At 51.4% G+C, this 14,028-nt stretch overlaps 1 protein-coding gene across 4 annotated transcripts in view; it reads right to left on the reverse strand.

Moving 5' to 3' along the window:
• Positions 1-14,028, reverse strand: part of LOC144734912 (ephrin-A5-like) — a 188,112-nt gene that overhangs the window by 18,217 nt on the left and 155,867 nt on the right. The gene's annotated exons all lie outside the window — the stretch shown is intronic.

The raw sequence follows: 14,028 nt of genomic DNA on the forward strand, positions 1-14,028 counted from the left end.
CACTGAAGATGGAGAGAGGTGTGGTGAGCGAGCTCAGGACCGGTTCGGGTGTCATCCGTTTGGCTGACGTTTGCAGTGGCGTGGGACTCGAACTCAGGCCTCACGGGTTCACAGGGGACGACGGCACACGAACCACCCCTCGCCCTGTCATTTCTATCGGCTTCCCTCAAAGTGAGGCGGTGTTCCTGCACGATCCGTAAACAGAGGTTCACCTCCACGTCAATCATCCGGATGATTAGACCGGATTCATCCAGGCTAAATAAAGAATCTGATTCTAAATACTCAAATGCTGGCGAAAGAGGTCCCGTAGATAGAAATGCTCAAGCCGAGCTATTAACACTTCGATACTTGCAAGGCCTTTGCATTGTGGCATTTCCTGGCCTGACACTCGTGAGACAAGGCCATAAATGCGGCTGTCTCTGGTGGAGGCCAATCAGTTTAGAAGTCAATGCGTTTATTATTATCAGAGCATGTTTATTTGCATGTTCATCACAAGTACGCGTGGTTAATGCAGACTTGATGCCTTGCAAAAGGTATCTTTTTGGTGTTCAAACATCTTAACACCGCCTGTTTTATCGCCAGAAATGGTAAAAAGAAAAAAAGCCTATTCTTATCTTATTCATAACGTTGACACTGACGAAAAGGTCCCAGAGACACATTCACAACACTGGCATCGTCAGGGCTGTGACCATCGACCGGCTGCAACCCAAGAATGCGGTGCAATGTACAATCACAGGGCGGCTGAAACCCGGATGTGAACCCAGGGTCTCCACAGTGCTGGCTCGGTTGCTCCGGCACGGCCAATTTTGATCCCCCTGAGACAGACACGCGGCCAACTCGCCCCCCCCCCCCCGTCCCCTCTTCATCCCTCATGCCCATTTTCTTCGCCGGTCACCGTTCCGGGCGTTGCGCGAGTGGACAGCTGCATTGACTGCCGCCATAACTAAATGCGTGCATGTTGAACTTCTTCCACGCCGTAACGTGGCCAACCGTACTAATCATGCGCAGATGTAATGTGCCCCTGCGCAATTCATCTGACAAACTGTAAACACTTTTTATTGTTACCAAGCAAGGCCCACTGAGCTATATGGCTCTTTTTTTCAGAAGCGACCTGGCCACAAATGGCAAGTGGCTTATCGTCACGTGGAAATTTATTCCAAATACTGTACTCCGAACGTGTGTTTATAAAGGTGGAGGCAAAAACTGGAGCACCCGGAAGAAAATCCACGTGACCACGGGGAGAGAGACATGCAAACGCCAAATATACAGGTGTCAGCATCGAACCCCCGACCTCCCGCATACCGGGCGAGGTAGTTAACCTCTCACCTTGAGCCCGCTCGTAAACAGGGGCAGGGAGCTGACGACACGGGTGGCTGGGGGAAGAGAGGTCAACAGAGAAGTACGAATAACCTCCCTCCCTCCCAGTGAGGAATAGTTGACTGGGAGTATAGTGCGATGAGAGTGGAGATGTTTGGATGGTGTTGTGGAGGGGAGTAGAGTGAGATGAGAGGGGAGAGGTAGGAGAGTGCGTGGAGGGGCGTAGAGTGAGATGAGAGGGGAGAGGCAGGAGAGTGCGTGGAGGGGAGTAGAGTGAGATGAGAGGGGAGAGGTAGGAGAGTGCACGGAGGGGAGTAGAGTGAGATGAGAGGGGAGAGGTAGGAGAGTGCGTGGAGGGGAGTAGAGTGAGATGAGAGGGGAGAGGCAGGAGAGTGCGTGGAGGGGAGTAGAGTGAGATGAGAGGGGAGAGGTAGGAGAGTGCGTGGAGGGTAGAGGAGTGAGATGAGAGGGGAGAGGTAGGAGAGTGCGTGGAGGGGAGTAGAGTGAGATGAGAGGGGAGAGGCAGGAGAGTGCGTGGAGGGGAGTAGAGTGAGATGAGAGGGGAGAGGTAGGAGAGTGCGTGGAGGGTAGAGGAGTGAGATGAGAGGGGAGAGGTAGGAGAGTGCGTGGAGGGGAGTAGAGTGAGATGAGAGGGGAGAGGCAGGAGAGTGCGTGGAGGGGAGTAGAGTGAGATGAGAGGGGAGAGGTAGGAGAGTGCGTGGAGGGGAGTAGAGTGAGATGAGAGGGGAGAGGTAGGAGAGAGGGTGGAGGGGGGTAGAGTGAGATGAGAGGGGTAGGAGAGTGCGTGGAGGGGAGTAGAGTGAGATGAGAGGGGAGAGGCAGGAGAGTGCGTGGAGGGGAGTAGAGTGAGATGAGAGGGGAGAGGTAGGAGAGTGCGTGGAGGGGCGTAGAGTGAGATGAGAGGGGAGAGGCAGGAGAGTGCGTGGAGGGGAGTAGAGTGAGATGAGAGGGGAGAGGTAGGAGAGTGCGTGGAGGGGAGTAGAGTGAGATGAGAGGGGAGAGGTAGGAGAGAGCGTGGAGGGGGGTAGAGTGAGATGAGAGGGGTAGGAGAGTGCGTGGAGGGGAGTAGAGTGAGATGAGAGGGGAGAGGTAGGAGAGTGCGTGGAGGGGAGTAGAGTGGCTTATCGTCACGTGGAAATTTATTCCAAATACTGTACTCCGAACGTATGTTTATAAAGGTGGAGGCAAAAACTGAAGGACCCGGAAGAAAATCCACGTGACCACGGGGAGAGAGACATGCAAACGCCAAATATACAGGCGTTAGCATCGAACCCCCGACCTCCCGCATACCGGGCGAGGTAGTTAACATCTTGCCATCGCGACTCTCCCCTGTGCAGGCAATGGAGAGGACGCACCAGCGCTCCGGAGGGCGTGATCGCCGTGGAGATGGAGCGACGAGATGAGCTCGTTCGCCGGAGCGAGGTGGAATTCTAGATTTGAAGCTTTCGTGACTGCAAGGATTCATGCTCTTAGTTTTTCGGTAAAGTCACGTAGGTAAAGAAATGAAATTAAAATTAATAAAAATAAAATAATAAAAAATCACGACGTTTCGGAAATTTGCTGTATCAAGTGTTACAGCAAATCTGGCTGTGACGGTCCCACCTGATGACGGAGACTTGTGTTGCCTCCGAAACGTCGTGATGTTTTATTATTTTATTTTCATTCATTTTAATTTCATTTTTTTACCTACGTGACTTTACCGAAAAAACGAAGAGTGCGAGGTGGAATGTTGCGTCGCGGGGAACCGCGGGGGGGTTGCCAACGGGAAAAAAATATTAACCATCGCAGATTTTCGTCTTGGTTGTTGTTGCTGTTGTATATACAGTATATATAACAATCGACGAAAATGAACTGCAGGGAATGATGGAACAAGTTCATGAAGGCCTGTGCGCAGAGGTAGGGCTCCAGATGAATAAGGAGCAGAGCAAAAGTCACGCACGAGGATTCCGACGACACAATCGAAGATATGTGTCGGCAGGACACAACTGGAGAGCACAGAGGAGAGAGAGCGCGCGTGGCATACGCCTCGGGGAAGTTACTGAAGGTGGACGGAAATGAAAATAATTGGCGATGGGGCGGCGATGGGTGATGTATAAAAGCGAGGAGCCCTTTGTCCGATCCCAACCTTGGTATGGTCTTCAAAAATGCAGTTCGGAACGCATCTTGCCTAGGGTTTCATTCAATGACGTGGGGTCGAGCGATCGGGTTACCCTGCCTGTCCGTGTCGCCTGCCTTAAATAATTTATGGTGGTGAGTGCAAGTCCCTATCCCTTTAGTGTCCCGCGTGACTGTGTGCGCGCGTGAGCGTGAGCGAGCGCGTGAGTGTGCACGTGAGCGTGCGTGTGAGCGAGCGCGTGTGAGTGTGAGCGAGCGCGTGAGTGTGCGCGTGAGCGTGCGCGTGAGCGAGCGCGGGAGCGTGCGTGTGAGCGAGCGCGTGAGCGTGCGTGAGCAAGCGCGTGTGCGAACGCGTGCGCGTGAGTGTACGCATGAGCGTGAGCGAGCGTGTGAGCGTGCGTGAGAGCGAGCGCGCGAGCGAGCGGGTGAGCATGCGTGAGCGTGCGTGTGAGCATGCGTGTGAGCGTGAGCATGCGTGAGCGTGCGTGTGAGCGAGCGGGTGAGCATGCGTGGGCGTGCGCGTGAGCGAGCGTGCTCGCGAGACAAACACAGCAGGCAGCATTATTTGTCCCTTTCGGAAGGACGAGCAAACGTTCCTGTTGCATTGGGTGGCGGCGTGAAAAGGTACACAGATTGACACGGACATAATCCAGCAAATAATAAGCTGCCGATTTTTGAGGAGGCCGTTAAACCCCGCGGCGGGTTGATAATGGCCAAGTGGCGATGGTCACGATGATCAGCAGCGGCGAGACTTTCAGGTGCGCTCAAGCAAATCGCCGATTTTTTTTTATTGCAACCACAAAAAAAACGGACACATTTGCCTCCTTCTCCCGTTCACCGCTTGTTACGCGCGTCACGCGTTTACCGCTCGCGGCGCGTGCCCCCGCTTTAAATTTAGACGGAAATAAATTAATAACGGTGCAAATCAACGATACTCTTCGCCTGCAGGGGCCCCAGGAAGCTCCGCTTGATATGATTACATCAAAGGATGCAGGGATCGGGTTTCGGAAACCACATTACACTCGGGCCGACAGCAATATGAGGAGAGGCCTGCTCTTCCCTGCATTGCATCACCGAAACGCAATTACATAAGCGGGTTATGGCTAGGGTACTGTGGGTCACAAGCGCCACGGATAATGATGTTTTGATTGAAGGCCTGCCGACCGACATCGTGACATATGTAATGTTTGCATTAAAGTATTTGCTTTGATATGACTTTTCTTTTTTATTTGATCCTGTATATTTAAACCGAAACCGTGGAGAACTCTGCGTTTCATCGTGGAGCGAGCGCGTCCACAGCGTGACGACTAATCCGTGCGCACGTACGCACGTGCGTACACGTGCGCACGTACGCACGTGCGTGTGTAAATGTGTGGTGGGGAGCGGTGGTGTAGCGGTCAGCGCGCTGCGCTACGAACCTGGCGACCCGAGTTCGATTCCCGCTCACGGCCAACACCGGTGACGATTGTCTGAGCCGGTCCTGGGCCTCCCCTAGGTCGATTCAATCTTGAATGAGTACCTGGTGCGGTGTGTAAACATCGCCACTGGGGAGACAAAGGCGGCCGGGCGTGGTGCTGACTACCCACCCGTTCATGTACCGTGCCGGCCTTCATAGGTGCTACTCGCTAACAGCACTTGCCCCAACAGTCTGTTAAGGCAATAAATGGGATCTTTCATTTTGTACGTTTGCCCAGAAAACCTCCTTCTAGACCACCGTGCGACAATTTCGATGAATGAGTCGTCATGTAAAAGCTAATGGTTTGTTGTTTGCGAGAAAAGATATTGATTTGTTTTGTTACAAACTAAAAATGTTACCGGAGTATCGACCCACTCGTTACCTATCCATATACCGTTGATGATTGCCTCTTGTACCGTTGCAAGCCCAGTTTCAAAATCATACAACAACGCACAGGCACGCGACATATTCTTGGTTCTTTCGGTAAAGTCACGTAGAAGGGAAATCATAAAATAATAAAAATTAAACAAAATACAATTATGTCTAATTTGTATTATTTCCCTTCTACTTGTCTTTACCAAAAGAACCAAGAATATGAATCCGTGCAGTCACGAAAGCTTTAGATCGAAATTTAGGCACGCGAAACTTTTAATCTAATCTAATTGTACTCATTTACAGGCGCAGAGCGCGCTCACTCAAGGCGCTTGACACAGCTTGCAAAACGATGACGGAACGGAATGATGCAGTCGACACGGGGAGGGGGTGCTTCAAGGTATTGAGGACATGAGTGACAGCGATAGAGGGGTGCTTAGGGGCATCAGGAAAGGGTTGGGGAGGGACGGGAAGGAGTGGAGGGGCGAGGGGAGGGAAGATAATGGGCGATGGGGAAGACGTGAGGCTTGAAGAGAAGAGAGGAACGGAAGGAGGTGAAGGAGGGGGACCGCTTCATGTACAGAGAGAGTGTTGAGTCCATGGGTAGTGTTGAGTCCATGGGTAGTGTTGAGTCTATGGGCAGTGTTGAGTCTATGGGCAGTGCTGAGGCTATGGGCAGTGTTGAGTCTATGGGCAGTGTTGAGTCTATGGGCAGTGTTGAGTCTATGGGCAGTGTTGAGTCTATGGGCAGTGTTGAGTCTATGGGCAGTGTTGAGTCTATGGGCAGTGTTGAGTCTATGGGCAGTGCTGAGTCTATGGGCAGTGTTGAGTCTATGGGCAGTGTTGAGTCTATGGGCAGTGTTGAGTCTATGGGCAGTGCTGAGGCTATGGGCAGTGCTGAGTCTATGGGCAGTGTTGAGTCTATGGGCAGTGTTGAGTCTATGGGCAGTGCTGAGTCTATGGGCAGTGTTGAGTCTATGGGCAGTGTTGAGTCTATGGGCAGTGTTGAGTCTATGGGCAGTGTTGAGTCTATGGGCAGTGCTGATTCTATGGGCAGTGTTGAGTCTATGGCCAGTGTTGAGTCTATGGGCAGTGCTGAGTCTATGGGCAGTGTTGAGTCTATGGGCAGTGTTGAGTCTATGGGCAGTGCTGAGTCTATGGGCAGTGCTGAGTCTATGGGCAGTGTTGAGTCTATAGGCAGTGCTGAGTCTATGGGCAGTGTTGAGTCTATGGGCAGTGCTGAGTGTATGGGCAGTGCTGAGTCTATGGGCAGTGTTGAGTCTATGAGCAGTGCTGAGTGTATGGGCAGTGCTGAGTCTATGGGCAGTGTTGAGTCTATGGGCAGTGTTGAGTCTATGGGCAGTGCTGAGTCTATGGGCAGTGTTGAGTCTATGGGCAGTGTTGAGTCTATGGCGCTGTGTTGAGTCTATGGGTAGTGTTGAGTCTATGGGCAGTGCTGAGTCTATGGGCAGTGTTGAGTCTATGGGCAGTGTTGAGTCTATGGGCAGTGCTGAGTCTATGGGCAGTGCTGAGTCTATGGGCAGTGTTGAGTCTATGGTGCAGTACTGAGTCTATGGGCAGTGCTGAGTTACTCGCCTGACACGTGACCTCGCCATCGTAGGGCGAGAGCGCTGCTCGGTTCCCAGCGCCCGTAGGAGAAGCTCTCGTCTCTTAATGAGAAGAACTTTAATTTGACGACTGCAGTGCGAGTCATCAACGGGCTCCTCATTAAACGGGAGATGGGAATCGTGACGCGGCTTGCGTTTGAGCTCTTAAAAGCGAGGTCAAAATCTTCAAATGAGTTTTTTTTTCCGACTTCAAAATGGTCTTAAATTGGGTAATTATTTTTTTTTCAAGCTGAACAATACTGCCAATCGCGCCGTTGGGATGGCAAAGCAAAGCACTGCTGAGTGGTACATGGGTACAGTGTGCGGTCGATGCAATGGTCGTTCTATGGATAGACTGGTGCCCAGCACAGGAATGTGGAATTTCCACCACTTGCTCAGGGCCATCAGCGGTTGACGAGTATTGTCCAATGACCATTTCGCCTCTTTAATTTGCGATTAAGTTCAAGTTTCAAGTTGATTTTGCTTAACCAGGTGAAAACTCCAAAGGCCGGGATAGGAGTCTCATTTTGCTAAATAAATACAAATTCAAATGCAGCCATGAAGCAAATAGAAATTAGAGCAGTTTGAAAATATTGCAAACAAACGTAAATCGACGTTTCGTAATTAATAACCTGCCCCTGTACATGAAGCGGTCCCCTTCACTAACCTCCTTCCGTTCCTCTCTTAAAGCCTCTCCACCTCTTCTCCATCGCCCATTCTCTTCCCTCCCCTCACCCCTCTAACTCCTCCCCAACCCTTTCGTGATGCCCCTAAGCATTTAGTACACACCACACCAAGCGCTCAATGTAGGCAGAGTCCATCTAGGAGAGGGTTCGGCAGCAGTTCTAACATCGGATGCTGCTGATGTTAGCCACGGCTAAGGGGTCGAACTCAAAAGGTCGCCGCTTTTGCAGGCACACCGTGCCACCGCACACAAAGGTCCCCCGTGTGGACTCAAAACCGGCTGTTGGCGCAAGTGCAGTTAGCGAGTAGCACCTATGAAGGCCGGCACGGCACACGAGGGTGTGGGTGGCCAGCACCACGTCCGGCCGCCTTTGTCTCCCAAGCGGCGACGTTTACACACCGCACCAGGCACTCATTTGAGGCTGAGTCGATCTAGGGGAGGCCCAGGACCGGTTCAGATAATCATCACTGCTGTTGGCCGGGCGCGGCAATCCAACTCGGGTCGCCGGGTTCGTAGCGCAGCGCGCTAACTGCGACACTACCGCTCCCCACCGCACACGCACACACGCACACGCGTGCACACAAAGACAAAAGATCCTCCGTATAGCCTTGAACAGACTGTTGGGGCAAGTGTTGTTCGCGAGCACCTATGAAGTCTGGCACAGCACACGAGGGTGTGGGTGGCCAGCACCACGCCCGGCCGCCTTTGTCTCCCCAGTGGCGGTGATTACACACCACACCAGGTACTCATTTGAGGCTGAGTCGACCTAGGGGAGGCCCGGGACCAGTTCAGATATTCATCACCGGTGTTGGCCGTGAGCGGGAATCGAACCCGGGTCGCTGGGTTCGTAGCGCAGCGCGCTAACCGCTACCCTACCACACACACACAAGCGCGCGCACACACACGCACGACCGCACGCGCACACATACGTATACACACAATAGGCCCGTGTAGGCTGTACACGTTTCCACAGGCGCACGCGTCAGTGTTGCGGGCGCGTCAGAACATCAGTGCAACATTTTGTTGAAGCTGTTCTTTCTAAGGTTTCCACATTTTCTGGTCTCAGAAGCAAAAGGTCCTGTCACCCATGTTTAAACTGCGGCAATCACACCAGGCCTGTCCGCTTGATATTCAGAAACGAGCAGCAACTTGCGGGCATAAAAGTGCTCTCCTGCTTTGAGACTGTGCTCAGGTTTTCTGGCAGGCTCGCGGCTTGGGGGAGAAAGACTCAGTCCCATTGTATCTGATGAGCTTTGGTGCACGAAATCCTACCCGCTATTTCCCAGTGGGCCACAACATGGAATGGCGGGAGAGAGAGAAAAAAAATGGGTCAAAGAAATTTAATCTCATCCCAGTGAATACTTTGCCTAACTATTGTTATTTTTACACAGACAAGTTCCCCCCCCCCCCCAAAAAAAAAAATTCTCGACAGCGCCGTACGCACGAAGCATCGGGACCTTCTTTTCGTAATTATTTCATGGGGTTTTTTTTGTGTTGCCAACATTTCTCGGCCAAGTAATTGTCCAGAGGAAGATATTATTGACGCTTCTATTTTTACTGATTTGAACCCGAATGTCTGCATTTTTTTTATGAGATGGACGTCTGGGGAGAGAGGGGGCGGCGGGGGGGGTGTCGTGATGATGATCTTTTACTTTATTTGAACCCGGTGTTTGAAAAGCGTTCAGAACATGTTTGGCCTATTTTTTGCCCGTTTTATTCCTGGCGCCCTCGCCTTGTTGGCAGTCACAAAACAAAGCGTCAATTTGGGAGAAAAAAATCACGCGGAGCGGTGCGATCCCATGTGTCTGAGCACTGCCGGCGCAATAATTAATTCTTCCAAGAAAAACTAAAATTCTTCCGGTGGCATCTTTATCTCTGCACAACACAGGGTACACTGTAGCACACACACTCTCCGATGAGGCTGTGTTTACCACCTGGCAGCCAAACCCAAGATATGAATCCTCCAGAACTGTAATTTAGACGAATTAAGGGAAACAGCATAATTGTTATACAATGGCTTGTGTGTGTGTGTATGCAGTTATTTATGAACTGGGATGAGATGACTCACAAACAAAAAAACAAAAATCACTACACCTACTTGGAAACACATTTTTATCACAGGTGGCTGCCCAGATTCGAACCCCATTATCTCAGTGGTACTGGCTCAGTGCTCTGACCTTTTGGCTAGCCGATCGCCTTGGTATTTTAAACTGTCGCCCACACACAGAGACAAGTTATTGTGTTGTTGGTGCTGTGGTGAGTGTGTGCGCGTACGCGTGGGTGACTTTCGCCCGTTAGACCACATGACGCAGCGCTGCTTAATGGGGCCACACGTTGCTGATGAGACTTAGAAAGTCAAAACTGGTCAATACGAATTAACACGTAGGCTTTCGTGATCAATGTTAGTCATTCCTCTCCAACATACGGGGGGGAAGGATGGGGGAGCTGAAGCATTAACTAATTTGCACGTTCTGTTCACGTGACAAACCTGACTAATTGGTTGCGTCTGGTTGGAGGCAGGGGGAGGGGAGTTTAAGACGCATTTACATTTACGTGAAATCCAACCCAGGAAACTTCATCGTGGTCAATAAAACTACGCTGGCTTTCGCGGTTGTGCTGTATGGGCTCACCGATGTGATTTCCGGTTGCGCCATGTGTCGTTAGTTTAAACCTGCTGGGAAGCATTTGTCTGGAACGCATGGTGAACAAAACGTTGTTTTATTTCGTGGCAACGAAGCACACTTTGGTAAGTTGACTTCAACGTATAATTCGAATTTTTTAAAAAAATATTCATTAAGATGTGCGCTTTTCCCAATGCATAATTTCGGCTCCATTTTCATCAGATTTTTCAAAATAAAGCAATAAACAGAAATCCCCCACCAACCTTTTTATGAAAACTTAATCGTTCATTTACGTACTATACGTTGAACTTCTTTCGCACCGTAGGTAGCCAACCGTGCTAACAGGAGGTATGAGTGAAAAGGCATTGTGGGTAGAAGCAGTGCATGATCATCGGTGAATACCCATTAGCGTTTCATGGGTATCTCAAGAACCTTTCACCTCACTGAGTGTCAGGCAGTAGTGGGTGAGCAGGGGGAAGCAGAGGGGGGAGGGGGGGTCGATGTTGCTTCATCGTATTCCCAAAGAAAATAAAAACGCTCGGGTACATTTTCAAATTTGGCTAAACATGGATGACGACGCCAGCACGCGTGGCCTGCTCTTTTTCAAGCAACGTCACGGGATTTTTCGCGTCCACTGCCAAGCATGCGGCGCGTACTTACGGCCAATACAACCCGTGACATGAACCATGGCGATCTCTGGGTTCGAACCGCAGGGCCTCCGCAACGGAGCGGCGAAAACCCGCTTGCGAACCGTCGCACATGCGTCCAATTAATAACGTCCAACCAATTAGGCCGCTGCTCAAAGGGGGCGATGGATCGCAGAAGCATTTCTGAGCTCATTACCTTTTGAATTTTCTTCCCCCCCCCCTCCGCTCCGTTCCTCCCTTTTCAAATTCCCTAAGCGTCCCTTTTAGTGAACCTTTGAACAGGATGCAGAGCAGGCCCATTTAAGAACTCGCATCTCAGCCACGTCTGTTTTTTTTCTCTGTCGGGAGTGGCCAAACAGAGCTAAACACACAAAAGCCATTAGCGTTTTTTTTGCTGTTACTGCTGCTGCAAATATCTCTAGTAAAAAAAAAGGGAGGGAGACTAAATTAAAGAAATAAATCACGCTACGGTAATTGGCATGTTTACGAATCTCACCGCGGACAAAAAAAAATTTCGTTTAACGTCGCTCGGCTGCATTTCAACCCCCCGCCACCCTCCCCCCCCGCCGCCCATCTTGAGGGCTTCTGAAGAGTGAAGCCGGTCACTGAACTCTCAGTTGAGAGTCCATAACAGATGTTCGCACTCAGCGTGAAAAATGGGGCCGCGAAAAGTTTACGCAAAGCATAAAACGTGCTCGGCTCGGGAGCGCGTGCAGGCTCATCCTGACCCCTTGTCATGTGATCTCTGTCAAGTGGATCACATCGCGGTTGGCATAAATCAGCCCTCTCGAGTCTCGCGTCTCCTCCTTTTATCGACGTTGTTTACTATTCCGACCGACAGGACTCCTCTTTATCCGTGACCCTATCGCCCGCGGGAGCTGAAAGGTATCCAAAAAAAAAATACTCTCATTATCCGTGCCCATATCCTTCCTGTTATCCGCGCGTCTTGACCGGACCCCACATGTTCCTGCCGGCCAGTCGGGGGCATCACGTCGGAACGCCTGTTTAGCCACACATGTTCCGTGGCTAAGGGTAGTTTGTTCAGCATATTCTTCTGTTAAAGCCAGAGTCATGCGCTATTTACTGTGGATAACACTGGTCAAAAAAAATAAATCTGGCCTGGACTTTTGCAGCTGTGTTAGACTAATTTCAGGGTGCTGATTCCAAATCTGATCTCAGATTTGCTCTATCACATCTCATGTTTATGCTATCGGCATACCCCATTTTCATTGATTTTACCCGAAATTAACTCTGTCACTTATGATTGCAAGTTGTTGCGAGTCAGTGACTGCTTTAGTGTTAAAATATGGTGCTGTATTTTTAGGATAGTGTGTTTATAATATCAGTTTATGTAGATATCCACATTTATTTAATATTTTTCTTCTGCAGTTTTTATTGAAAATGCAATATTTGACATCTCAAAAACCTGATGTGATAGACAAAAACTGATGCCAGATTTGGAATCAGCACCACAAAATTACCTTAAACCCGTTGGAATACCTTATGCCAGAAAAAGTGTGTTGACCATTGTAATTGGAGTAAAGCGTTACAGTTCAACGGATTCCTTCCTGTATAAATAAATATTCAGATTTTGAATTGGTACGTTCTTCCCCTACATCACCATGGTTAAGAGGAGTTATTCTATATGGGGCGGGAGAGAGACACGGGGGGGGGGGGGGGTGTGATTTGAACACTCGGCTTGCAACCGGAAGGGTGCCAGTTCAAATCCCGATCAGGGGGTCAGCTCGGCCCATCATCCTCCTCCCCGGGGTCAATAAGGTGAGTACCACCTAGCGGGAATTCATGAAGGTCATCCGGTAGACGGTCTGGGCTCCGTCATAGAAATGTGGAAATGTTCGCTGCTGGCTCATGGTCAAACAATGGCGATGTGGGCACTGCCCCACTGCTTCTATAGGGGAGAGCGAAATGGCCCCGAGGCTCTCCCGTGGTCGTGAACTTACCCCGTGCACCATTTCATTCCGGTGGCGATTGCGTCGCGATCCAAAGTCCGTGACAGGAACCAACAAAGCCATTCCCGGGTCCATAAAAGGGAGGTTCCAGGAGGGTCTCGCTTCCCTGCTCACCACGGTCGGTTTCGCCGTTGCGTCTGCACGTCGCAGGAAACCGACGGTGTCCGCAGGAAAACCCAAGCACGTTGCTACAAGCCACACCGCTCAAATTCCACAGCGCAGATAACCTGCTGGGAACCTCCTCACGCTGTCCTGCCCTCCAACAGACACAACCCAAATGGGAAGGCGTTTCAACACAGGCACCATCCTCCGCCCGGCCTCCTATCAAATGCCACGGACCGCGGGCAAAACCGCACTTGCTGGGGGTGGGGGGCGGGGGGGACATCAATGCCAAATCCATACTGACGTGCCGGCTAGAGCCCCACTCGCTTCTCCTGCATCTCCGTGCCGCGTCGAAAGCCCGGCGGACAAGAGCCGACCCCAGCCAAAGGCTGCCTCCCAAAGCGGGCCGACGTACGGACGCACGATTGCCACCGCATCGGGCAGTGGCCTTCGGTGAGACGGGTCAGCTTTTGTTACTTTTCGAACGACGCGATGTGCGCGACAAGGGGACGGGATGCCTGAACCTCGCTACACGGGCACGGAGACCCCCCGCGCGGTCGCAATGCGCGTGCGGCGAGCTCGAGATCCAAGCGCTGGGTCTCAGCGGTGTCGGCTCGTTGCTCCGACACGAGCACAGCCTTTGGCTCACGCAGCCAACCAAAGCCTCCTTTAAAAAAAAAAGAAGTGTATTTTTTGTCATATATTTATAACAGAAATCTTGGTCCGGATTTATTTTAAACAAAAACATTTTATTTCCATCCCAGCCCGCTCCCCCGGACCTCCCCCGCCCCACCACCTCGCCAGCTCCCCCCCCATCCCCTGCCCTCGCCAAGCCGCGTGCGTTCACACTCGCACAAGCGCAACGTGCGTGCGCTTTTGTCAGACGGAATTACACGCGGCTGCCTCGGATGAATGAATAATGCAGAGGTGCCGTGAAACCCGGCGCGCTCGCTCGCTCGCACGCAACCCTGCCACTCGCCATCAGCAGCGCCAGCGCCACGGAGAGGGGGGTGGGCGGAAAGACACGCGTGACTGCACCGCACTGCACCGCACCGCACGACACCGTACCATACTGCATCACACTGCACCGCCACACACACACACTCACAAGGATC

Source organism: Lampetra planeri, chromosome 53 (assembly GCF_965212315.1).
Source record: "Lampetra planeri chromosome 53, kcLamPlan1.2.h2, whole genome shotgun sequence".
NCBI lineage: Eukaryota > Metazoa > Chordata > Hyperoartia > Petromyzontiformes > Petromyzontidae > Lampetra > Lampetra planeri.